The sequence below is a fragment of the Neodiprion lecontei genome, chromosome 2 (assembly GCF_021901455.1).
Source record: "Neodiprion lecontei isolate iyNeoLeco1 chromosome 2, iyNeoLeco1.1, whole genome shotgun sequence".
Taxonomy (NCBI): domain Eukaryota; kingdom Metazoa; phylum Arthropoda; class Insecta; order Hymenoptera; family Diprionidae; genus Neodiprion; species Neodiprion lecontei.
In genome coordinates, this window is record NC_060261.1 from 30,933,841 (window position 1) to 30,960,769 (window position 26,929).

A 26,929-nucleotide genomic window follows, 5' to 3' on the forward strand; every position below is an offset into this window, starting at 1 on the left:
GCAACGTAAGATTGAACAAATTAATCCGAGGGGACGGACACGTGTTAACTTTGATGAATGGGGGCTGCAATCTTACTTCGAAGCAGTCGATCTCATAGCGAGATAAAAAAAAAGGTTGATGCTCCGTGTAACGAAGGCTCGCCGGCTCGATGATAGATAGGTACCGATGATTGCCTTGTCTTTTTTTTATCACAAGATCATCGCCAATTGATAATAGTCAGAAATATTGAAATGATCCACCTACAATATTTCGTAAGCTTCAAGGTTTTTCCTTACTGGTCTGGTTTGAACTACCGTACCGTTTCAGTCGAATAGTTCAAAACTTTTGAAAGCATGGTCAGGCTGTTTTTTTATCGAACGAAAAACGATGGTCGGAAACTTGGGAAAACTGATCGATGTTTTTTTTTTATTTTTTTTTTTGTCGCAATAAACAGTAATTTGGTTATTATTTGACCGTAATCGACCGGCGATGACGATTGATACGTTTGTCCTAGACCTCGCGTTAAGAGACCACTCGTCCTCCTGTAAGAAAGAAGTCAATAACCCGATAAATGCCGAAACGAGATTACATTCGACGAGGCAAACGCGCATCAGGCATCCAGACTTTGGTGATTCTGTAAATACATTTTCTCCAACTCTCGAGTAAGTGAGGCCGATTTTGGGGTGGAGAAAGGGCTGCGCTTGGCGGCTTGTGTATATCCATATAATTTCTGGGTGAAGGACGGGTAATTGAGAAGGCGAGGTTAAGCAGGCCTCGTGGTGGCGACGGGCGGAGAGGCTTCCGCAACCTACAGCATCCCCGTAGGTGCAGGCGTGTAAGGACGAAGAGGAGACGCGAACGAACCTACGGGAGGCGGACCATACGAGCAGAACCTTCGTCGGGCGAAGAACTCGGCGTTTCGGGCTTACGGGAGGAGGAAGAGGAGGGAAGCGAGGGAGAGGACGGAGATTTCATCCCTCTTCGGCATGACGTCACGTTGCTAAAGCGACGCGCCGACGCTGGGCGTCTGCGTGGGTCGGGCGGCCGTCTGGGACGAAATCAATAGTGTGCCAGGAGCCAGGTAGTCGGTGTGAGTGGCTGTGGAACTCGGATCAGCAGCAGTCCTGGAGCCGACCCCTTGGAGGTAGGACAAGACTCCGTCGTCTGACTGCATCGCTGACCGTGGAGAGGCCATGCCAGCCCCGCCACACCGGACGCACGTCATCGCCTAGAACCGCCACAGCCTCACCAGGTAAGCTCGTCGTCTCCGTTCCTTTTCTCTTCCTTGCCCTTCCTCTCCTCTCCTCTCCTCTCTTGGCCATTCCCTCCTCGTTCTGCTCGTCCTCTCTTCCTTCGACGACGGATATCGAGTCGCCCTGATATCCATCCAGCCGCGACCCGCCTTCCCTGCACCCGCTCTCTCGCACGGGACGACTTCTCCTCGGCGAAACTACCTGCACCCCGTTTGCGCGGGATACCAGGAAGCTCGTGCAGACCTCGAAACAGTTCGCACCGCGTTAAAATACTCCCGTAAAACCAACCAAGTGTTAAAATTTTACGTATCCCCGATGGTTGTCGAGTATCTAGGTTAGTCAGCGCGTAAACATCGAGTAGATTCGTACTTGTGGAGCACCTCGTTATTATCCTGCTTCAACGTCGTGTCCTCTATTTTCATTTATCACCTCTTCCGTCGCACACTAATATCACGGATGCGGAATTAAAAGCTCGGTTTTCGATCCCCGACTGTTTTTGCACCCTGTCCCCTGCACGGTCCACCTTCTTCTTCTTCTTCTTCGTTTTCTCTTTTTCTTCTTCTTCTTCTTCTTCTTCTTCTACTGATATTTTAATTCGTCGATACCAATTAATCACGGGCGGATCGTTGTTCGTGTTATACGGTACTTTCCAAACATTTAAAAAGCTTTCATGAATCGACGTCCCGTGCAGGTTGCAAGCTCACTACAATCCGTCCAGGATTAAGCGGTGTTCCCTCGATCGTGGTTTGACCAAACCTGATAACGAAACCGTGTCTCTCGGTGTGAGTGATTGAATCTTTAATCTCTGGATCGCGGGGAAGGGAGGTAGGGAGAGGGGGTGAGGGAGAGGAGGGGAGTGCTTCTTGATACGCTAATTTGGTGAAAATGAAAAATGTCCGTTTAACATTCGAGGAGACGTTGACAACGGATTAAAGGGCAAAAGACACAAGTGTAAGCTCATCGCCACCCTGTGGAGGACGGATACTCCCGACGACGCGATCGAACCGATAAGCAGCGAGATAGGCCATGCCTCCGATCCAATACCATTACGAACATCAATTTGTCGTATCAACTACCGTCAATCATACTTCCTCTTTGATTTACTGCCACCCTCTACCCCCTCCTCGCATGTCCTTTCTATACACGCTTACACCTTCCGAATGGCTCCCAGTCCCGGGTTACGATGATAGCCCCACACCTATGCACCCCGCCTACGATGTGTGTGAATTAACATTTTCGTATGTGAGTGTGAAGGACCTCTTCGGCACACAACCCACGGACTGTTGCCTGCGTTTAAAGATGTCGTTAAAACCGACAGGCCTCGACGACCTCGAAATTATTTACCAGATGGGCGAGAAAGAGCGTTTTTTTTTTCGTCCCCCCTCCTCCCCCCCCTGCCCCTCTCCCTCTCTCCCGGCCGCGTTTATTTCCTTGCTTTTTACGTTCGACTGATCGATTCTTAAACACGTATATTATACATGTATTTCATGCATACACGGACATGTGTACGTATGTAAACGAGAATTAAATTCGGTACATTCAGCGCGCATTTTTAGAATTGGTTTCGCGATTGAAAAATTTCTGTCAACTTGCCAAGCTGATTTCATCGGATATCCGAATCAGCCTCGACGTGACACGTGACCGTTTTATCCATATTTAACTGCAGTCCTCGATGTCTTATTTCGACCTGATTATAACGACGTCGTTCAATACGATGTACGCTTGTTGTTTGGATTCAGTTTTTCATTTGCTTACATCGACAAACAACGAAGCGCCGTAAATTATGTCGCTGATTTTATTTGTCGTTAGTTTTCTACCCTTGATATGGAAATGGAAATTTGTTTTTTTTTTTTCCCTGCGAACGTTGCCAGGGTTTGGGACTATCTGTGATTTATTTTTTCGCAGGCAGAATAAACGGGGCTGTGAAACCGAGTTTACGCTTTATTTGATCGCGTTTTATTGCGTTCAGGATTATTCAAGTGCCAATTATGCGGCGTGTTACGGGGAAGTGAAACGCGGTGATAGAAATGTGAAAACGAGAGTAGGCTGCAGCCCGGAACGGTGTAAGAGAGCGGGAGAAAGAAGAAAGTTGGAAAGAACGACGGGGCGGGATCCGGAGCGTCACGAGGAATCCCGTGGCAGACATGTCGAGAATCCGAAAGCTTCGCGTTTAATAATTCCCACCCTGAACGTAAGCGCGCGATGCAGCAGCGGCAGCTTGCAGAGCCGTTATCGCCCGGAGACATTTCCCGGCTATACGGTAATAGAGCATCGGGCTCAGGTTGTACCGGCGTTAAAAAATTGAGTAGAGCATTAAATTTTGAGGAACAAGGTCGGCGCCGGTTGAGGTCGCCTCGAGACCGTTCACGTGGCAGGGATAGAACGGGGTGGTCGCACACCTGGAAAATCCGGACAACCTGTAAATGTCAGGGAAATTAAAAGGGGGTCATGGAAACCCTGGAATTGTCAGGTGGTTTTATTTGGTAATTGAAAAAACAAACTGGAAAATATCAATTTTCTGTCGTGGGAATTAGAAACGATTCTCCGAGGCAACGCAACTGAGAAAACAAATTGCCTTAAACTGACTTTTTTGTACGTCATATTTTACTTGAATTCGAATTGAATTTGAAACCGAATATAGAGTTAGATTTAGGTTTCAGCAGCTCACCAGGATTGGGAATGATGCAAGGGAAAATTAGGTCTGAGATCCTGACGAAAGTCTGGAAAAGTCGAAAATATGTGTGGCCACCCTGGTTCATCGCCTGTTAGATTACCCTGCAACCCCTGCGTCGTACCTGCGGACCGCCCAACACTCGGAACTGATAAAATAGAGCGGAAGAAGGAGAGGATCGCGGGGCAACCGAAAAAGCTCTCCCCGGTTTTTGCCCCGCGTCGTTACATTAACGGGCATGCATACGTAGGCGCGTTTCCGAGATAATCGAGGGCCCCCGGCACGTAGGTACGTACCAACATCGACACACCGGTTTCGATTGATTAAACTCCATGCACCGTTAATAATTGGATGGCGTGAGTCAGGCTCCAGCTAGTCGAGCCCATGCCGCCTCTGCCTACCCTTAGCAGCTCAGGTTTCGATCAATCTGCGGAATCGTGTTCACGCCCGACGTTTACCACCACTACACCATGCCCAGTTTACCTACCATCCGATCTTTCAACCTCGAGATTGCGCGCACCGTGGAGGAGGAATATTTTCCGTCCCGTTCCGTGGAACCCTGCAGGATTAGCTGATGAGCCACTTTTTCTAGCTGCTTTTTTGCCGCCCGCTAACATCGCCGCTTCCCCCGTCCTTCGTTCTTTGTCGGAAAAATTATCGCTCAACCGGCGATCGTCGGTAGTTTGGAAACTCAGTTCTCTCCAACTTCGGGCAGGATTATTTAATCGTCCTTCAATTGGCGCTGAATTTTTCAGTATACTTTGCGTCGAATCAACAAACTTGAAATACCTATTCCGGAGAATTTCATATCGAGTTCGAAATATCATCGTCTGCAAGCTTAACTACAATTTCGGGCGATATGTCCCTGGAGTTTTTGGTCCGAGTCGAAGGTTAGGACAGAGAAAATAGAATGGTATTTCAGCCGATTCAAACGGCGAACAATGGCGAAACGGTATTCCTGGCGTCTAACAAAAATGAATCCGAGTGAGAAAATTCTTAAAGTATCAGGAATCTTTGGTAAGGTTTCGTGATTAGAATCTTCAAAATTATCAAACATTGGTGTTTTTTATTCGATTCCAGTGTCTTCGGGCTGATTTTGTTCAGCAGAGATCGAAATCGCCTGGAGAAAAATGTAAAAGTAGTTGTACGCAGACTAAATGGAAATAAATTTTTTTTGGAAGAGTAGCTACAACGGATGTTTGTCAATAATTAAACTTTCACGTTGCGACTGTATCATAATATAATTCGATTGTGAAAATTTTTCTCGAATCGTCGTTGACTATTACAGCTCGCGTTGTTCGAATTCGCTCGGTTTAATCACTGACAAATGGAATTGGTGAAGATATTTAAAACGGATTTTTCTTTTTTTCCCAACGGACTGTCCGATACATCCCCGAACCTTGTGGGGACGATTCGATTAATGAATCAAAAATCATCGTCAGAGCTGAATAGCGATTATTTCATCAACGCGTAGGTATTTCCAATTGGGTTTTAATTTCGAGCTTCCAATCGGATGGTCAAAGCCGAGCCGAAAAAGTGACGACTTGGTTCACCCACCGACGCAACAATACACGTATAATATATTTCACCCTCCGAACGTTAACAATCCCATTTAAATCCCGGCACAACCGAACGAGAAATAGAAATTGAACGCGGTTTCGCTATTGCTGAAAATTCGTTACACGATTCCGAAACGCAAATCCGCACGCATCGCGACCGCGGAACTCACCGGCTATTAAATACTTCGTAACGAGAATGAAGGGTATTTGTTTATACATACCTGTGCACGCAAACGTACATGTAAATATATGATACAAAGCTAATCCGAAACGGAATAATTCAATTCGAGGCGAGGAGATCTCTCCGTCTCGGAATTCGACGGAACGGATTGCTGTTTTCGAAAGCATGTCTGTAGTTATTTCGTGGGAATCCCCTTAAAACCCTCCCTCCGGTCCCGTTCAAAAAAATTTTCCATCTTCTCCGGTCCCCAAAAACGACGCTTGTTCGTTCTTACCTACGGACAGGCGTTACCCTCAACCTCACCTTTCGCAATTATTATTATACACACATCGCTGTGCGATAATCATCCCACGGTTCAGAGCTTGCATCTAACTACCCGAGGTGACGAGATACTCTTGAAGCTTTCCGGACAGGCGTCAATAGCTTAATTAGAACGTGGATCATTATCAGTTACCGGGACCGTGTATACATCGCATCGTTATACAACTACGGGCGAGAACTTTGGTCAATTGTATACACCAGCTTTGTTATGTATGCATGTGGACCGCATATTATGTGAGCGTATACATTAAAAACTGTCGAGGCTTGTATATTATATACATGTACATGTAAATACGCGGACATTCGTCAGGGTGAAAAACTTATCTCGGTTTATTTATACAACTTTCCTCCGTAACGACGCGTTCCTTGTTTTTTTTTTCTTTTTACCCCTCATGTATCTCACATTTTTTTTTTCTTTTTTTTTCCCCTTTCCCCCCTTCATCTTATTCATCCGTGAATATGATGTGTCTGAAGAGAGGAAGAAAAATAAAGATTACATTTTTTTCGCCGGAGTGCGGTGTTTTTTTTTTTTATTTCATCTTTTCTTTTTTCATTCTTTCCGTTGTTCACTCTCTTTTTTTCTATTCGCACCGTCGTCTGTAACGAAGCGTAATGTAGGTATATACGTGCAATAACGGTTACGAAAGCAGCGCGCGATAATGTCGGAAATTAAATGTTTTCGAAGAGCTTCAACCCTTCACCGAATGAACCCCGTCCCCTCTCGCACCTGCAGCCTCCTGCGGAGGTAAGACTTTAATTAACGCTATGAGTGAATTTTTGAAAGCAGTTATTCTAATCATAACAACCCTGGGGCGTAACGAGCGCTGCCGACGGCCTCGGACGTTTTACTATAGAAGCCAGTAGAACTCGCTTGAAATTCTCACGTTGCTTGTGGAGTCGCAGAGAGAATTGGCAATTTTCGCGGTACCTATCGCAGTTCCGCTGTACGCAAGACCCGTGTCGAAATAATTTCGCAAGTGTCATCCGAGGGTGAAAACGGTGCGGTGAAATCGCAACGCGACCCAACGTGTCACGCATTCGGACTTCGCTTTGCGACTGCGAATTTCTTTTTTCCGTCGTTCAACAGACGTGCGCTGAGATGAAAATTTGTTTTATTTAAGGAAACGGCCTAGTTTTAACAAAATTTTATTTCAAACTGAAGAAAGAGCAAAAAAAAAAAAAATAATGTTTACCTTCAACTGTGATATCGATCGAGAATTTTTGTTGATATAACGAAATGAACTCGTTACGCGGTTTGTTATTAAAACATTCAGTTAAATTCAATGAAAAGTCACTTGGTTTCGATAAATTTTGATTAATCGAAGCAAATTTTCACTTTCAAATTGTTTCAACAATTATAACACAGGTCAACACGATTTTTGTGCCTGAGTAACGAATGGTTTGAAAAGTAAAGAAAATCGTTATTATTCTACAAAAACTTTGCTTTTGTTAACCGACGAGCAGATATTTCAAAGTTCATCCGGATAAGACGTAACCCAATCAAGTCGTCTGCCAGTGACTGTTTCGTGTCAGTAAAAGTAAGACGAAACTTTTTAACTCCAAGACAGGTTTATTTTTGATACATTCACTCAGAATCAGTAATCTTGCGTTAACGTTTAAATGTCTACAGCTTTTATTTTTCGTTTCGCGAATGTATTATAAGCTTAATTATTTTTCCACATCAGCATAATATCCACGTTCCGATCGCAACGACAAAGTTTTAGCAAAGCATGGGTAATTTTTCTCGTTTTTGTAGACGCGAAGACCAAGTAAATATCTTTCGTAATTCGGCCCTCCCCTCCGAAAAAAAGAAAGTTTTCAATCGTCGAATAATGTAATTTGCGATTATTTCACTGCGGAACATTTCATTCATTTATTTCCGCACACGGTATGTGTCAAAAAAAAAAATAAAAAAATTGTTTCCATTTTGAACTATGTAAATAATTCGCCTTGAAATTGAAACAACAAGCTTATAGTTGGAGCAGGGGTGGATTAAATTTGTCGAATTGTAAAAAAAAAAAAAAATGCAGAATCATCCGTGTTATTTATTTAAGAGTGATAAATTTTTATCTCATCGGCGACGGTTAACCGTCAGAGTCAAATAATTGGCACGCTGGAATGGTTAGCAGCGTCTGCCGAAGAGTGCGGTATCATTTCTGTGAGAAACGTTTGCCTCTTACCGACTGTTAGATCCCATTATTGATATCGGATCAGATCGATATCGGGCCGCCAACAGTGTTTTCGACGAGCCAAGAATAGTTGGAATTCAAGTGCTGCACCCCCGGTCGGGTTTACGTGACGGGGAATAGGGCCTGCCGGGGAGTCAAATCCAATACGATACTTAACTCCATTTAGCTCAATATATCTATCATGCCGCGAAGGCTAACCTGCCAATCCTCCCGCGTCTACAACCCGAATGGCGCTGAATTGGTCGTCCGATTTTTACTCCCCTATTTTCCGCGATCCGAAACGGGAACGAGACGACGATGGCCTTTGGCGAAATTCTTCATCGATTCTCATCAGGAAGAACTTCCTCAGCGTCCCTTTGACTCTAGATTAGGAAATACACCGCGAATCCGATAATCACCTCATGCGGAAAATCGAGGCACAGAGAGATTAATTATTTGTCTCTAGATAGTAGGAACCGATCGAAATCGTTAGTTTTCTCACGACTGTAGTGCGGGTTATATTCGCGTCGATGGTTAAAATACACCGTTTATACGATTATATCTAATACCACATCGGTTTGTCACCGACGAATTTCCATCTCCGTTTCTATTCGCTACGCTTGCATTGTCCAAATTTTCGGCATAAATGACACTATACATATATTATATATATCTACATATGGATAGAATAATGGGCTTGCTTTTCCAACGAGTTATACATATATCATTGAATAACGTGTACCCTGAACGTTATTCCCTCGCAATTATAACCTCTACTCGAATTATATTCGCGCAAATTCGATTCCTGTAGATTCGTTGTTAACGGTCCTGAACGACAATGCCACGAGGCTTGGCGATCCTTGACCTAAGACTTATCGTACCTTACCGTTAAACGAAACAATTTACCAAAGTGATATCACAATTTTTGCATCCGAAATCGGGTGCGGATTATTCAACCTCGAGATTATCAATCTGCGTCCGTCGACAGGAGACGTACAAGGTTTTTCACCGTTCCCTCGCGGACAAACGATGTCAGCTGCGGTGACGGAAACAGGAAGCTGGCTTGTGCGCGTGTGTGTATATATATATATATATATATATACATATACGTTGTACGTATATTTACAGGATACAACTCGGAAGTGAGGCGATAGTAGCACTTAACGAAACGAGAAGGGGCTAAAACTTGCCACGTATACAAATATGAACGAATTTTTGTTTCGTTTTGCCCCTTTTGCTTCCTTCTTTCTGCTCGTCAGCATCGACCCTTGTCTTTTTTTTTTTTCTTTTTCTTTTTCTTTTTATTCATCTTTATTTGCCTTCATTTTTCTCTCTCCTTTTACTTATATACTTCTTCTGGTTTTCCTTCTTACTCTTCTTATTCTTCTGACGTTGCGGAAATCTTTATAATCGTGGACATTCGAGAGCTCGTCACGAGGTTATCGATGAAAAATGCATTATGAAAAAACTTGTAGCTAAGCTCTGTGATGTTTATAAACTATAGTAGACTGAAAGTATGGCTTTTACATTCTGTATTCGTGGAATAATCGAAGCGGCCGTCGACTTGTGATATTTGGAAAATCGAAAAAGAGTTTCGAAATTAAGTACAATGGAATTGATCGGTCATAATTGCGGGAAATGGGGATTTACCATTCGGAACAATGTATCCCAAGTCGAGTGGCAAAATCGAGTAAAAATTTGTTTATTTCTTGTGAAAAGCGGGTCTGTTTAAAAGAAGAAAACCTAAAGAAAAAAAAAGAAAAAGGTTGCTGGAAACTAGAGAACGGAATTATTTCTACTCGACCGTAAGATTGACTTATTCGAAATTTTCACACCGGTTATAAGCCACTTTTTACCGCGCGGCTAAACTTTGTCTTGCACTAACGATTTTCGATAAACTGCAACTACGACTGGTCGACCGCGTTGCAGCGACAGTCGTAAGTTATAATTTGGATTTTTTTTTCACCAACTTTCGGAAAGTTCCTCTCGGCTATGCAGGCCGAAGGGCCATAAATCCGATTTGTGAAGTTTAGTTGATAGTTTTTGATTCCATTATGTGTTTCGTATAAACGGATACAATCAGCTAATTGCTCGCGGGTCTGGAAAATATACGCTTTACATCGACCGACGTAAGCGACGGGGGTGAAACAACGGGTGAAAGAGAAAAAGAACAAACGTAGGGAAGGAATTCACCTTTTCGTTGGAGAATTTTAAACGGGCGTGTGATTTTTGCCTCCTTTTCATTCTCCGTTTTATTTTCTTTTTTTTTTTTTCTCTCCTTTTTCACACATATATCCCCAAGACACCGCAACGAGTATGGTATTTGATCGCAAGAAAGAAACGAATATGAAATTCTGCTCATTCGTGTTCGTCTGCACATCCAGGCAAACCGTAATTGGAACTGCGCGGGTGAAACGAAAAAGAAAAAGAAAAAAGAAAAAATGTTTCCAAGGAAATTTTTCTCTGCCGTAGACATATCCCGTTCGTGTGCGAGTGCGCGTATGTGTTTGTGTTTGTGTGGATGTCGTGAGATGTGAAAAAAGACGATAAAGAAAAGGAGCAAGAGATGGAACGGTACACCCAACCACACACACACACACACTTTCAAGACGCATTGATTTTCACGCTGAAACAAACAGTGTCGTATATAGGTATAGATATATGTACCGTATATAATGCATGGCGTCAGGGAGACGGAGTGAATAGTGACGATTGAAAAATGTTGTAAAAATTGGTTAACATAAAAAAAAAAAAAAAAAAAAAAACCCGGGACGCTCATCTTATACGTATGTATATTCCGGTTGCTCCCTTAGCGTGTTTTCAAACATAACGTTACTTCTCTTCCGGGGATTGGAAACGCCTGATTTCTTTCTCCTCTTCTTATTTCTTTCTCTCGGCTCCGCTTGAGGCCGACAGCCAACGACAAGACCCGCCGCAACCCTTGTTCATATTTGCACCTTGCCCACGTCGTTTCGTCGTGGCTAAAAGTCAGCGGTTCCGTGAAGAGACAAGCGGGCGGGTGAAAACGGATGTAAAATAAAGGCATAATCAGTTGCGTGACAGCTCTGTAACCTTCGCGTAGTTCGGAATCCCTTATAGGAGTTACCCGATCCTCGGCACGCAAGCCGCTTCAACCGCCTCTAATTTCCTGAATTTGTTATTCATCCGTTGTTTATTCACCGTTCCCGAGCAGCAAGTTGATATAGGTTGCAAACGGGACACGCGATCAAGCCGGAACGACGCCGAACGGAGGCTCCGCAAGTTCATTTATTTTTCACCTTTTAACGGCTGGTAGAGAAATAGGAATAGCATGGAAACGTAAGAAGGAGGAGAAGAAGATAAAATAGTAGGTCCGCGTTATTTGGTCTCGGACGCAATCCCGAGCTACGAATTATAAGGGTCGAAGAACGATAAATTGTAACCATTGTCGAGGTCGCGCGCTTTTGGATCGGCGGAGGAGCTTTTATCACTGGAATATAAATACCTAGTACGTGCGCCGAGGAATAATCTATTCCATCGCTTTCGCTGCTCTAGATGTTGTTCCGATTCCCGGACGACGTCTACTTCGATCATCCGTACGTTTTCGCCGCCTATCTAGTTTCTCCATCCGAAAGGAGAAAATTCGCGAAGATTCGCTTCTCGGAGCAGCACTTCTTGTAGGCCAGCTTGCGGCTGGTGGTACCGGGTAAGTGCAACCCTTCGTCACCTCTTGTGAACGGGGTGGATTGATCCAACCACGGTCACACGACACCCGCCTACATATTCTGTAGACTAAACGTGGTGCCCGTGTCGATTCGATAGATACAACTCGACTACTGCGTACGTGATACAAAACGCGGTGTCTGAACCTCCATGGCTAGGTGGCTAAGGTTTCAGGCGCCGCGTTGTACAATTAATGCACACACATTCGCGCGACCTGGAAACGAGCGCATGCAGCGGCTGGGAGGGAAAAGTAAGGGGTCGGCTTTGGCAACGAAGTTTAACTAACGCCACCGCAATCGTATACACGTATAAATAGACCACGGGCAAGTTTGTAGGCAAACTGTAATATCCTAAAATTCAAATGAGTATTCAAACTATTCGTATAATGCCTTGTTATTCGTATCATATAATACGCCTTTACCGTGTTACACAGACACACACGCACCTCGAGGAATACGAAACACCAGATGTATTTACGCGCATAATACGGTTGCGGTCACCGCCCAGCACTTCACAAAGCTGCGACTCTCGCAAGGCTGTATCTCCCTTATTCAGAGGGGGCCGATGTTTGGCTGTGTGAGATATTTCCAAGTACTTTGACTTCTCGAGGAACCGTTATCGACGGAAATGGAATTGGGTGGAAGGCTATCGAGATACAACGAACAGAGTTATTCCCCCAGCAGAATGCTTTCTTTTTTCATCATCCGCGGGGCGGCTGAGATTTCGACGAATCCAGCAAGCTCTTGTTCGTTGATTTCGGTCCAGCCGATCGGCAGATATTGGACGTTGAAACCTAAGAGCAACTCTACCTGCATCGGCTGCAAGCTACTCGCGCGAGCTGAAAGCTGTTCGCGCGAGTCGCGCGCTTTAAGCCGCCGTATCTCCGAATCGGTTCTTCCAAAATGGGCGTGCGAGGGCTTGATGGATTCGTCTTGAAGCCGGGCTCACAGTAAAGCTTCTGCGCATCGGTGGAAAAAAAACGTCAGTATTGAGATTAGAGTGAAAAATGAGAGGACGGAATTTGATCTCGTGCAAAGAACCAAATTATTCATACAAAGGAAAAAATTTGAATAGAAAATCTACAGGTCTAGACGAGCTGTGCGAACGTTGGATCCGAAAAGTTGTTTGAAACTTTCATAATTGGCGATATTCGGAAAGGTCAATCGAAGGGCTTTTCGGGGTTGAGTTATCCCTGGGAACGAAATTTCCTCGGGTTCCCAAAGCGTGCTCAACGAAGTGAGCCCATCTCCATCACCCTACATGCCGAGTGGCGCACTCGCTTCGACGAGCCGAAAGTCAAACACCTGCGTTTCACGTAAATCTCTCACTTGTGTGGGTCGTGCGATCTACGATGCGTGTGTAATCCGCGCTGGCAGTCATAAAGCGGGTTAGGTTAATTTTTCGTCGCCTATATATATATATCCGTCGCTCAAAGCCGTTAATGGTACTCGTCGAAGAACGGGAAAAAGTCTTTTGATTGCATTTCACGTTCCCTGCCCTCCAACAATTCTCATAATCGCAATCAATTCGGTGGGATAATTATGCGAGTTGGCGTGTTCATCGCATCCCTGCGCGGTGGACTGAAATTTATTCATTTATGTATATGTACATAATTTCACTAATTCTAACCTGCGTGCAACGAGCTACGAACACAGCCCTCCTATTCCTCCCTGCCCCCTTCACTCGCCTCATCGTTCAGCAGCCACCGCCCTCCGGTTCTCAGATCACGGCTGGGTGGCAACGCGTATTGTATCACTGCGAGTCTAACGCCCGATGGTTTTACGGCGATTTCCACTGCGCCTCGTTCTTGTCCCGCGTTATTAATCGCCTTGGAAAGTGTAGACAGATAACTTGTGCACGGTTTCTTTTTTTTACGTATCTACCGATCGTCGGCCACCTTATTTTGCCAAACGTCACTTCGAAGCGAAGGATTTAAAACTGCCATTCGTGCAGAGGAAAATTTTTTAATTCATCGTTCTGCTGATCGTCAGATATTTCTAATAATTGGAAAGTACCTGATATTAGAGTTATAATCAATTTTCTCTTCGAGATTGGTGAATGGCTACTTTTCATTCGGTTCGGAGCATGTATAAAGTACATAATTTTACATTGTCAGAGAGAATCTAAGTTTTATGATCAGCGCTAATTTTCAGGCGATTTTAATTCTCGTATGGAAAAAATCGAGCTACCGATATTTCAACGAGCGGAAAAAAATAAATGAAAGGTCGATCGGAAATCGATAATTGATATTGCATTCCATTTGATGTATTCAGCTTGTAGTGCTTTGTTCGAAAGAGAATTTTGCAATTAGGTGATCGCAGCACATCGAAAGTGTAGGAAAATTGAATGAAATATTTTTCATCCCACTGGTCGGAAAATTAAGTTTCTCTTATATTTGAAATGCCGGATGAACTCGCAAACAATATTTCAACGTTGATTGTAAACAAAGAACAACAAACTAGAAAACAAACCGTGTATTTAATTGGACAAAAAGTTTTTAAACTCAAATTGGTTATATTTTCTCGCAAGGGCATCGTAAACAATAATGTACGAAATCGATCCACCACACTGTTTATCCACGAGTCGTGGTGTTATAAAATGTATACGTAATCACAGTTCGGATAGTGACTGTAATTATTTCGTCGTTCTTCGTGATTTGACGACAGGTTTTATTTCGACAGTTGAAAAAAAGAAAGAAGAAGAAACCGATTTCCGCCTTAGTATCGTATTTCGATCGGGGAAGTTTTTCGTCGTTTTGAAGGTAATTTGTGGCAAGATCCAAGCGTCTTTCTCCATATTTCCGTTCCCTGTCTCGTTCCTCTTTTTTTTTGTTTTTTTTTTTTTTAAATAAAAGTTTCGTTTGTTTTCGTCAACGGCGGTCGCTCAAACGGACGTCTCAAACTCGTTCGTCGTTCGCGCTTTTCCTTCCCTTTCCTTTCTTTTCCTCCCCTTTCCCTTCCTCTCCTCTTTCCTGCCTTTGCCTTTCTTATAAACGTACCCCACACATAAAGCTGCGTGATTTCCTTTGAATTTTTCCCTCAAACGTTCGTTGCTTACCCTCCAAACGATCTCTAGGTGAGCAAACGAACGTACCGGAGAGAAAACGAGGACCTATTCCTCCTCCCTTCGGAAGGGGGCTGGTTGAGCTTTCGCCCGTGTGACTTTGCCGTGTTTACACAGTACGTCGGTCCCGCGTATAAGTGCAGCCCCGGTTGTACGTACTGCTTCGAGCAATGCGACAGCGACATCTCGTGATTGCAGACCTTAAATATAGCCAGCAAAATAAACAGGACCCATCCACTCACAAACGGGCGTAGCGTCCCTCGCACAATAATTATGACACCAACGAGAAGAATAAAGAAAAGGAGGTGAAAAGTCCTTCGTTCCTCGGGGAGATTCGGCTTAAAATCATCCTCTCTTCGTTCGTATTATCTCGACAATTGCGTCACCCTCAAGACCGCGTACACATCATCCGAATCGGTATGTCTTTTTCTTTTTTCCATACAACTTTTCATCGACCCCCTTTCCCATTTTTAACTCCGTCCGTCAGCACCAGAGGCGAAGGAAGGACACGTCGATCTCCACCGAGCCGCGGTGACGCGCTCGCCAGAGGGCGACAGCTTCGCAAAACGAGACGCAAGTGTATTTCCACACGGGCGGCTTACGTATATCGGAAGAAAATGAGCAGAAGTTCGAACGGATGGCGTTAATGACTTTGCCGAATGCACGACGTGTGTCGCATTATGCACGGCGTGTCGTGCGGGAAGAATTTTAACCGTTCGATACGATAAATGGTGCAGGTGTCAACCGTATGCCAGGGTGAGGATAAATTGCTTTTAAATTGATTTGAAAAGTTTGCTCAAGATTCTGATTGCGCTGAGCAGGGCACGTCTATGCTCTGCAGTACCCTTAACGAGCAATTGATTGCCCACCTGAGGGTAAGTAAGTTCCGAGGTGAAATAACTCTCGCGGGGTTGTGAAACGGCTATATACGGGCGCCTGTGTTCCTTCCTCGTTCTTTTTTTTGTTTCATTTCCTTTCATTTCTTCCGATTTACTTGACTCTGTTCTTAAATTCATACGTACAATCAATGCCGGCTTGTCGAGGGGTTCGAGTAATTCACACTTGAAAATTCGTCGTGCCTTGTACGTACTCCGGTTATAAACGCCTACACTCGTCGAACACTTGAGATTACGAACAAAGTACACGCACCTGTGCATGTAAACGTTGGTACGTAAATAAAGCGCAAAATCACTCGGCGTGGAATTGAAAACGGGAAAAATCGATCGAGGCTTCGCTGTCTGTGGAAAATAATTTCAAATCATTCGCACAATGATAATTCATTATTGTACATACCGTCGAGAATCATTTCATCAACTACCCGATGTTAATTTATCCGTCGCGTCGGAGATATTTATGGGGAGATACGGAAGAAACATGTTTCGTGAGGAAATTGTTTGGTTCAAGGATTTGAAGCTCTGTAGATAGTAGTAGGTACACATCTTATGCTGATTAGAAATTTTCTGCAAAGCAATTTTCCACTCCATTCATCTCCGACGTTATAATTGACGTTGAAGCCGGCATAAATAACGACGCATGCATACTTGGGGTCCGTTACAGCAAGTCTGCGTAGGTGAATACCAGGGCGAAATGGCCCAGGCATGGCAAAGTGGATTAACTGAATTTTTTTGCGCCTGTCGACGGTACTTTAGGTTCCTGCAAATTACACCGATGCTTTGTTTTGGATTACGCTCGGAATGGTGATTTGTTAACTCTCGTGCGACGGTGAAGAATCGCTGCTTACTGTAACAGCATTGGAAAGTTTGAATCCTTACGTCGATGTCCTTGAATTTTCTCGATACCTAGGAGGAAGAAATTCTTCGGAATTACATCAATTTCTCAAAGCCGACTTATTGTACCAATCCATTGATTTATACAGCGAAGAAATTACACGTTAACCGTTTCTTCATAATTTTTCTCCTTATCGTCCCAACGATTTCGGAAACGATTTAGAGAGATGGTTGGTCAAAAATCAATACTTTTAATTATTTTATGTAATTAATCTATTCGAAAATTGAAAAACACTAACTACTGGGATTATTTCACATTAAATTTCACTCCACGATAGCTTATCTTATTCAGACGATTATTTTCTACAAATTCATTGGAATACTTTTTTTTTCGAATCATTTTTGCATCGTTATATACTAATCTTGTGAATAAAATCACCCATCGTAGAATAAAATCGAACGAATCTTATAGATTTACAACAATTGTGAAGGAATTTTAGGTGTTCTTTAAAAACCTTTAAACCGTTAAGATTTGTCGATATCGGGAACAATGTTTAAAATATTTTATTTTCTCAAAAAATTCTGTCAAACGTAACGGTATAAGGTAGTACTTGCAACGTTTTAGCGTTAACTAATTCATTATTGAACTTCAACGTTTTCTAACGTATCCCCATGCCATATTTTTCGCGTAAGTACAAAGGTAAAAAATACTCTTTTTTAACTCTACGCGTGTTAAAAGGTCAAATAATGGCGCACACGTCTTTATACCATTAGACACGCGATACATATATAAATCTGTTTCAAAGAGGTTTCAGTAGCTTACGAATGCAACAATTTAACAAATACTTAATGTACGACTATCTCGCGGTAAAATTAATGAAAAGTATCGACTTTTAGCCAACCAACCTCTCCTCAACTGCTTCGAGCAGCGAAATTAAACGTTCGCACTTCCGCTGCTATATCAATTGGTTGTACACATTAAACCATGGCGCAAAGGTCTGGGCACGAGTCGCTCTTAGAACTTGCAATACTACTATTTCCAAGAAATTAGTGCTAGAAGTTATTCGTCTAAAATATATACTTGTACGCAGGCAGTAACCGTCCGTACTCCCTCCCTCCCTCCCTCTCTTTCTCTCTCTCTCTCTCTCTCTCTATCTATCTCTGTCTCTCCTTCCCCATGGACCACGCATTGCCTATATCGTGAGAATAAGCGGCCGGAGACTATTGGCTGAGTTGATTAGTCGCGTTCAGAGGGGCGAGGAACGCGAGGTATGCCCAGTTATGTAGGCAGTTGTTAAAGTTACAGGCCGCCGTTAGGGAATGCCAGCGGTTCGCGTGAAGGGATGCAAGAAATAATCGGGCAGGTGGAACGACGAGACGCGGTCGATGTCCATGTTCCGGGGGACGACTGCGAACCACTGCCGCTCTTTGATACTCCGCAGCGACATAAACGGTAATCGTGGGTGACGTAAATAGGCAACGTTGATGAAAGACCGCGGAGCCTTCGACTAGCTTTCGGGGGGGGGGGGGTTAATTAGTTTGCATTAATTAATAATTTGATCCGGTGACTTGGGAACAATTATTACCAGGGAACCTGCTTTGCGTGCACGCGCGTCGCTTCGCGACTTTCTACACCGTTTAATCATCCCCCTGCGATAGTGAATTCTAGCGATTCACCGACGTAACGACGAAATCTCTCCGCTCCGTCGCTTCTCTCGACGGGTTGCCGAATTTTCAAAATTTAATTAAACCCGTTTAGCCGAAATGTTTATCATGTATAACTCGCGTGAACTCACACCTCGGTAACGACTAGACCGAATGGAAGTTCAGTTGTTATTCTAATTTAAACGTCAGGAATTATATAATACATACATACGCGTACGTATATGTGTGCGTGTGTGTATATATACAATGTATATATATATATATATATATGTGTGTGTGTGTGTACATATACCTACGTAGGCTGCGGGGAAGTTTGGCTCTCAGAAGACATTTGGAAAGGACGTTGATTAATGGAATTCGTGTACCACGTCTCGCCTTTCTACCCAAAAAACTAGATCCCATTCTCCAAACTCCAGGCGAAATAAGTTTTCGAAATTATTATTATTATTATCATCACTGCGCGGTCGCGCGGGTCACTTGAAGTTATTATCGTCTTTGTCTCGGCAGCTAGCTGTTTTATCTCGGCACAGTTTTGAGGAATCGTTTTATTTTCAAAACGCCTTGAGAGATACGCCGAACAAATTAGATGGTATAAGTGATTAAACGGTGGAGAAAAATTTGTTAAAATCTTCAAGCTACGTAATTAATTAGGTAATTATAGTTTAGCGATTCGGTATCTCCATAATTTTTTTCTTAAATATCCGTGTTCTGAGAGTAACTCGGTAAATTTCCAGCTCGAAATATTGAAAATTGATTGAGTTATGATTATTCGAGTAGATTGATCCATTTCCGGTATTTTGCTGTTCTGTGAATTCTATTTTCAAATTTCATTTTGCCAAAGATAACTAATTTGCCTTGAAATATAACGGTGTAAAGAGTATCCCAGAATTTTCTCACCTTTCCGTTTCCGGAATGATTTTTTATACGGGGTCTAAGACCACCCCGGTGTGGCACCATACACGAGGTGTACGGTGCAAGGGTCAAACTTTCGGAGTCGTGTTGGGTTTATGAAAGCTCACGTCGCGTCGCTATGACGTTTGCAAATTTTTCTCCCGAGGTCAACGCTGGGAAATTGCGAAACGGGTCGTCTATGGGGCGCGTGTGCTTCGCCTACGTTATGGAAAACGGTACGTGTGCCCCGGGGTACGGTCATGCACTTGCATATTTATGCAGTCTGAGAAGACGACGACGTATGCCGGCGCCCTGCCCGTTGAGCCGAGGAGGCTGTGCATCCCCGATCTTGCTACCCGTCGCGATCCGCCAGCTGCTGCAATTTCTGGTTAACCTCGACCGCTTGTCACTTTAGGGTAGAAATAGCTTGTACACTTGCAGTGAAGGGGGTTGTTTCGCGAAATATTGACACTTTTTCGCAATTTTTATTACTGAGTATTTATCAAATCGTTGTATTTCTGAGCTATGAATTTCGACCCTTTTGAAAATACAGCAAGAGAAAATGAAGGAATTATAAACGAAAGCTTCGACGTTGGAAACCTCGTTTTAGATCGTTTCAAAGTTATAAAAAGTCTATTGCGCTCTATACGATGGCTCGTTTTATTCGGATCATTATTTGCTACGAAGTCATTGGCACCGATTTTTCTTCAGTAGTCAATTCGGCGATTCGCGGTGGTCACTGGTCAGGGAAACCCCGGAATTTAGGGAAATCTTATGGAAAGAGAATGAAACGAGCTTTTTCCACGAGAAGGAATTCTAGAAACAATTTTTTCCCACGTCCTTGGTTCCATGACCATTAAATAGACCATAAATCTGTTTTTTGAAAACCGATCGGTTCGCAGCTTTGTTTATTAAATACTTAAACCAGCACTATCAGTTCGAATTTCAGTCAGGTCAAGTCCGGGAATAGTAAGACAATTTTTAGTGACCGCCGTGAATATTGATCTTTTTTATGATAATCGATATCGGTGCAATATTGTAAACTTAAATATTTACCGACGCCAACGTGACGAACAAATATTATTACAACAAATTTCGCGGAATATAGTCTTTCCGAATAAAATCATCGTGGCGTGAAATCGAACGAATCTACTAAATTTTCAACAATTTTGCAGCGATTTGAAATGAAACATCGAGATCTAAACCTCCGTTCTTCATTTCAGTATGTTCGATCTTTCCATTTTAAGACATGCTTGTAGCTAAATAGGAATATAATAATTAAACAAATGCTCAACTTACGACCATGCGTCGTAATAAAACACATAAATATTATAGAGTTTTTACCAACCAACCTCCGTAAGTATATACGCGCGGTATAATCCGACAGCTGACAAGCGATACTCGGTGCTCCAGAAAGAGGTTCGCATTCTCAAAGTACGATAAAAATTCTACGTCAATTTGACGATCCGGAAACGGGACGTGAGGGTTGGACTTTTGCCGAGGGATTCTATGGGGTTGTGAAACGTCGATTTTCACCGACTGAAATTCTCCGTCTCGTGCGATTTGTCTCTGCGTCTAGGATTTCTTTTCCCCTTTTTCCTGTCGAAAAATGTCTTGGAAGATTGATCGAACCGAACCAGGTCGAACAATTGCGAGCAAGTCAGTTCGAACCATAAACTGATAACGTTTTCCACGCCACAGGCTGGGCGTAAAACTTTTATTTCATATTCAGCCGTAACTTTGCTTCGGAAGATCGACGGACTAACAATAAGATCCACGCATATCCAGTTGCTCTGTATTTCCGAAAGTTGTTCAATTTCGCATCATTTGTCTCGTTACAAATTATCCAGAATATTGTTTTGCAGCCCGTACCGGTTCGTCTTGGAAAAGAGCATGTCGATGATAAGTCGCGCAGTAAGAACAGCAACGTATACACTTGGAAAAAACTTCGGTCCTAATGACTAGAATTTCGTCCTAGCACCGAAATTTCAGTGCTAATATTCGTCCAACCAAACATTATTTTCACGCAATCAAAAAGTTTAGTTGATTTTATTGCAGTGCGCAGAAAATAAAATTTTTCAGTAATGTCTAGGAAAAGGTTTGGCACCGCAATCCCATAGGTTCTGTTGCGATTGCGAAATCAGATCTACACAGTGGAATAATTTTTTTAAGGTTGAATAACGATTGTTTAATTGTTGTGCCACATCAAACAACGACGAAGAAATATAATGCCATTGAGTATTGACTGGCTGATTCAATGGTACTAGAACTCGAATGATTCAGCTATGCTGATTATACTGAACAGATGCCTGGAGCCTCGTCCGATAACTGATCGTTTTACTTCTCTTGCGAGAAATGATTTTTAACGGGTTACGGAGATTATTTTGCCACTTCGTAAAAAATTTTCGTAGATTTACAATGTAACACATTATTTGATGGCGGTAATCAATCGGTGAATTTGACTAATCTTTATCCACCGAATATATTTAGCAAACTGTATGAATGCGATTTAGTTGAATTTACCAGAGCGTAATCAATATTTTGATAAAATCATGAAAGAAGTATTATTTCATTAAATCGACTAAATTAAAATCGTGATTTCGTATTAATAAGTGTATTTTAGTTAATTCAATTTTTTTGCAACCTTGAAACTATTCAAATTTCATTAATTTCTGTATTTACAACAAAACGTTGTGTTCCTAGGAGAAAATTTTCTAAAAAAAGCGTCTACAGAGTGATTTTTTTAAAAAAGCAAATAGCTTTCTTTGAGAGTAGATAACTGTTTGGTCATATTTTCTCCTTTACTTTGTTTGTAGTATTTAACGTTTTTCGTTGTCGATACGGTGGCATAAGAAACGTATTTGTCTCGGTCAAAAAAGGTTTCCTGTATTCTCAACAAGTTTTCTCGACAATTTTTGGCCTTCCATATCTGAAAAACAAGTTTTTATGAAGAGATCGGTCTGTCTATCTGTCTCGACAAATTTCCACGATGATCTCGAAAATGGCTCGATGAGAAAATCTGAAATACACAGGAATTCACATTCAAATAACGGACGTGAAAAATTGCCGCATCCTGTTTTTTCCGAAGCCTCGTTTACCATACTGACGTTACGACATTGTGCGAAAATCATAGCGAACTGTCTCGAGTTCACGCTCAAATAAGTCGAAATTTGAAACGCGAATAACGCGTTGAAATCTTCAAAGGAGTACAGATATTTCAAAATTTAAATCGTATACGAACGCCATCGATTGAAACAGCACTCGAAAACAGTTTATTAAACGACGTTTGGAAGAAAGGTTTCATAAAAATAATACTATATAAAAAACCAAATAAAATATTACCATGGGAAAGAAAATTAACGAACAGAAGAAAAAACATCGATTACAAAAAAATGTAATAGCTGCAGTAATCGAACTGGTTTGTTAAAGCGTCGAAAAGTAAGCCGAGAAATACCGTTTCCACGCTTTTTTCCCCTCCTCTTTGCTAAGCACTGGAATTGTCAAACTTTGAAATTAATTGGCAAGAGTGGTTCTCGGGCATTATTTATAATCTAGCGTAACGCTTATAAATACATCGCACTTTATTCCGTCGAAATAAGGAACCCTGGCAGCAAGTCGTGTCGCCATTTAGCGAGCCGTTGGGGACTTTGAGGGTTGTGGCACAGAGGTTGAATAATTCACCTGAGACTGCAGTTGATAAGTTTCAGAAACGGCGTAGACGTGGCCGCAGGACGAAGGAGGTCCACCTCCTTCGTCCCTCCTTCGTCTCCGGGCTTCCGCTCCACTCCCCGCTTTTTTCCCTCTTTCCCCTTGATCTCTGGCTCCCGGCCAATCCCTCAGGGTTCAAAACACTGGGAGCCGGAGAGTGTTATGAATGATTGAACGAATCTGGGTTAGTCTTGAAAATAGCAATAGCGGCGCTCGTTCGTCCCTTTCCATCGAATTTGATACGAATTCGCGCTAGACTCACAGACAGGCAGACACACGCGCGAGAAACTGTAAGGTAGGTATCCGTAGTATCGTTGAAACTGATGCCGAGATCGGAAATGACCCGAAGGTTTTTTCCCTCTTTCGCTCTCTTTGCATTTTCGTTTTTATTTTTATTTCCCCTCCTACCCCTAGTTTTTTTTTTTTTTTTTTTTTTTTCTTCGTACCCCCCTTCACATCCCGTTAACCCAGATATCCATCCGAGAGCAAACTTCACCGTCGTGCGCCAATCATTTTTCTCTTCCTCGCCATGTTTCTTTTTTTTTTTTGTTATTTCGCTCTTACCTTTTCGCTGTATCAATTTATTCGGAATTTCAACGGAATCAAGGAGCAGGATTTTTTGATTTTTCTTTTTTTTTTTTTTCTTTCTTCACAACGAAATATCATTTTCCATCCCCCCCTCTGCTGCGGCTGCCGGGTGAAATTCGATATCGTATCTTCAAACACGGTAATACCCTTGAAATAACAATTCTGGAATGACGCCGATTTTTTTTCTTCACTGCCTACGCGTTTTTCTTTTTCTCTTGATTTTATCCATTTTTTTTACTTTCTCCCCCCTTTTCTTCTAATGTTACATCTCTCTCAATGAGGAATTACACCGCTAATTAGCGGGGGGGAAGTTGGAAACTCGAGTACGCGGTAGAAATTTTTTAATTTTCACATCAATTCTGTACGTATTTAACGAATTTTACGATCCTGCGCTCATTTATTTTAAACTAATACTTTTTATTTCTGTACACGTTGAAAAATTTCTACAACGTTAAATAACCCTTATTTAATATTTATTTTCTTTATACGTAGTTTTCGATTTTCGTTAAAAATATCTATGCACTTTTGTTTCTGCCTTGATTTCTTGACCGTAGATTCCTTCCCTTTTTCCTCTCGTTGTCAAGTACATAACTCGAGATTAGATTTTTTTTTCCCTGTAATAATAATATACGTATATGAAGATTAAATCTCGCCGTGAAAATTCAAACCTTGCCAAGTTCGTAGTATTTTTAATCAAATTACATTAGACAAACTACGAAAAAAGGAGAATTCGTGTCAAGAGCCGGTTCGTGTACGCGGGTCAATTAGCCTCTTGAAGAAGATTAAATTTTGGTCGATGCAACCAAATGTGATGGGATGGAACAGTTTGAGTGAACTAGCAAAACTTGGTACACAATCAGGATTGCCACAGTTCTTGAAATCCTGACAAAACCTGAAATCGTCAGGGATTGATTTTTCAACCTGGAAATGTTTAGAAAAATAAAAATTTTAAGCGAAGTAAAAAGGTTTTAACATCGATAAAATGTTTTTTCTTCAGAATCCTGATTTCGACAGTCACAAAAGTTGTCTGGAAAAGTAAGGGAATTTTACAATCCAAAATTAATCAAAGCCCTGAAAATATGCTAACTTTCAAAGCTCGAATGTGAAAAAAATAATTTAAAAATTTGAAAAAAATCCGTATTCGACGAACAATCACTTTGATCGAATAATGAAATGAAAATCTCCCGAACAAATGTGCCTCTGATGTTCAATCCGAGTCGATTGAGCGTCTATATAATAATAATTAGAGTTACAATAAGCATCAGCGAATTTCGCACCCTCGGAAGGGAAGCGAGATGCTGCCTAGTAGCCACGCCCTTCTCGGGGTGGTGGAAAAAAAATTGTCGAGACTGTTACCCAATATTTTTTGCCTTTCTCTACGGATGAGCGATACTTTTATAGGGCAATAATATCGCCGCAGCATGGCGGCACTGATCCTGCGGAGTGTTTCGAAGCCACAGGTACAACCAGCTGCACTTGTCGCGACGAGCAGCCGACGATTGATCACGGCTGCTTAAAAACTTTTTCCCGCTTACGCCACTGGAAAAGTGAAGAGAAAGAGAGATAGATAGATGGATAGAGGTTTATTATGTCGATAACGATGTTGGACAAGTACTCAATGACGGAAAATAAACACAGGATATGGAAAAAACGTCTCGTAAAATTAAAGTTAGAGACAACGGGTAGAGTTGAATTCGGGGAAATGTGAAAAACGAGTTATGAAAGTGAAAAGTGGCTACCAATGCAACGATTGGAATAGGCAAAGAAAATGAACTATCACTATGAGAGATACGAGAGAGAGAGAGAGAGAGAGAGATTGATTAATTGATTGATTCGGTTTATTATACCCTAGCTAAGCTATGGGGCAACTTTCGACTCACAGTTCAATACACTTGAATTTCGAAGTAACAAAAGTAACTGAAAAGTAAGCTTGAAATAAAATAAAAGCTGAGAAAAGAACAGTGAAACGGAGATACCTTATTTATTAGTTATTTATAATGAAAACGTATGAAAATGATGTGCCTTCATTCATCGTGTGGGTGATTTTTTAGTGATAGTAGCTCAAAAAAAACAGAGAGAGAGAGAGAGGAAAGATAATGATAATAAATTGAACGGAAGAGAGAGAGAGAGAGAGAGAGAGAGAGAGAAAACACCAAAAACAACACCAAGACCGTCGGTCTGTCGGAGCTGTTTTGCCTAGATGAATATTTTACCCAATAAACTTTGGTCCGATGTTGCCCCGTATTAATCAATATCGAGGAGAAAGCAAGAGAGGAAGAGAGAGCGAAAGAGAGAGAGAGAGAGAGAGAGAGAGAGTAGAATACCGGAGGTAGGTATGGAGCGTATTCCGGGCGCTGTAATTAATTCTGTAAAAGCTGGTTATACTTTTTATTTTTCACCCCCGTTTTTCTTTTTTCCTCAAATCTCGTCCCGGCCCGTTTCACCCGCACGTAAATTGCAAAACCCATTTTTCCAACCGTTACACTTCTTTCCTCCACCACCTCCTCCTTTCCCTCGTTTCTCCTTATTTTTTTTCTCCCCCCCTCTTCTCAGAGTCCCGTTTTTCCGACACGAAGTTTACGTCGTGGCTCGCGCTACGTGCAGGCACATAATAATTTCCAAACTTGTTGTAAAATGACTTTTTCCAGTTCAAATCCGCGCTTGTTTGGATTTTGCTTCAGGCCTCAAGAGTGACGTTATATGTAAACGAATTTTACTTGTACCACTTGAAATTCCGAATTTTACCTTTTTTTTAACACTTTTTTTTTGGTTGGACCGTAAGATTGATACACCCTGAAATTTAGGGGGTGTCGGAGTATCGACCGAGTAATTAAATCGTTTTTTACACGCTTTTTTCTACTCTGAGTAATGAAATCGTATAAATTGGGGCTCGCGCCTCGTTTCAAAATGCTGTGAAAAAATCGTATGGAAAAATTGAAACGAACGGCTATGTTTTGATTTGATCTAAAAATATTTTTTTTAAAGATAGTACCATTCCTTCAAAATCAAACCAACAGTTCCAAATAATACACTTCTCTTACAATTATTCATGTCTCGAACTGAATATTTTTATAAGAAATCGCGAAAAACGTTCGAAACAGTCTCTTGCTTGGGATTTTCGATACGAACATTTTTGGAATATTAAAAAATCTCTTCAAACTTGAAAGAAATTACATAGAGTTTGCAACATTGTATTTGTATGGTGATTCAGGTTCGAAAATTGGTAGAAAGGTTACTCTAAAAAAAAATCTTTCTCTTCATACGGTGACCAGAAATTTCAAATCGAATAGTTATTGCTACAATAACCATTCAAACATTTATTTCTGTTAGAATAAAACATGAAAATATTAATTAAGGAGTCTACGGTACAGCAGACTAATCGTGAGACCAGAAATTTCTCTCTCGGTTTGTGTATCGTGTGTATAAATATACTTGGTTCCGATTTTCACCCG

The 26,929-nt window shown here is 42.1% G+C and overlaps 1 protein-coding gene across 4 annotated transcripts in view; it reads left to right on the top strand.

The window, feature by feature from the left end:
• The first annotated feature begins 1,073 nt into the window (after positions 1–1,073).
• LOC107218826 (glutamate-gated chloride channel) overlaps positions 1,074–26,929 on the top strand; it is a 97,133-nt gene continuing 71,277 nt past the window's right edge. For all 4 annotated transcript variants that reach the window (XM_015656844.2, XM_015656845.2, XM_046730835.1 and 1 more), the window contains exon 1: positions 1,074–1,232. The gene's annotated coding sequence lies outside the window, so the exon portion shown is untranslated. The remainder of the gene's footprint in view (positions 1,233–26,929) is intronic.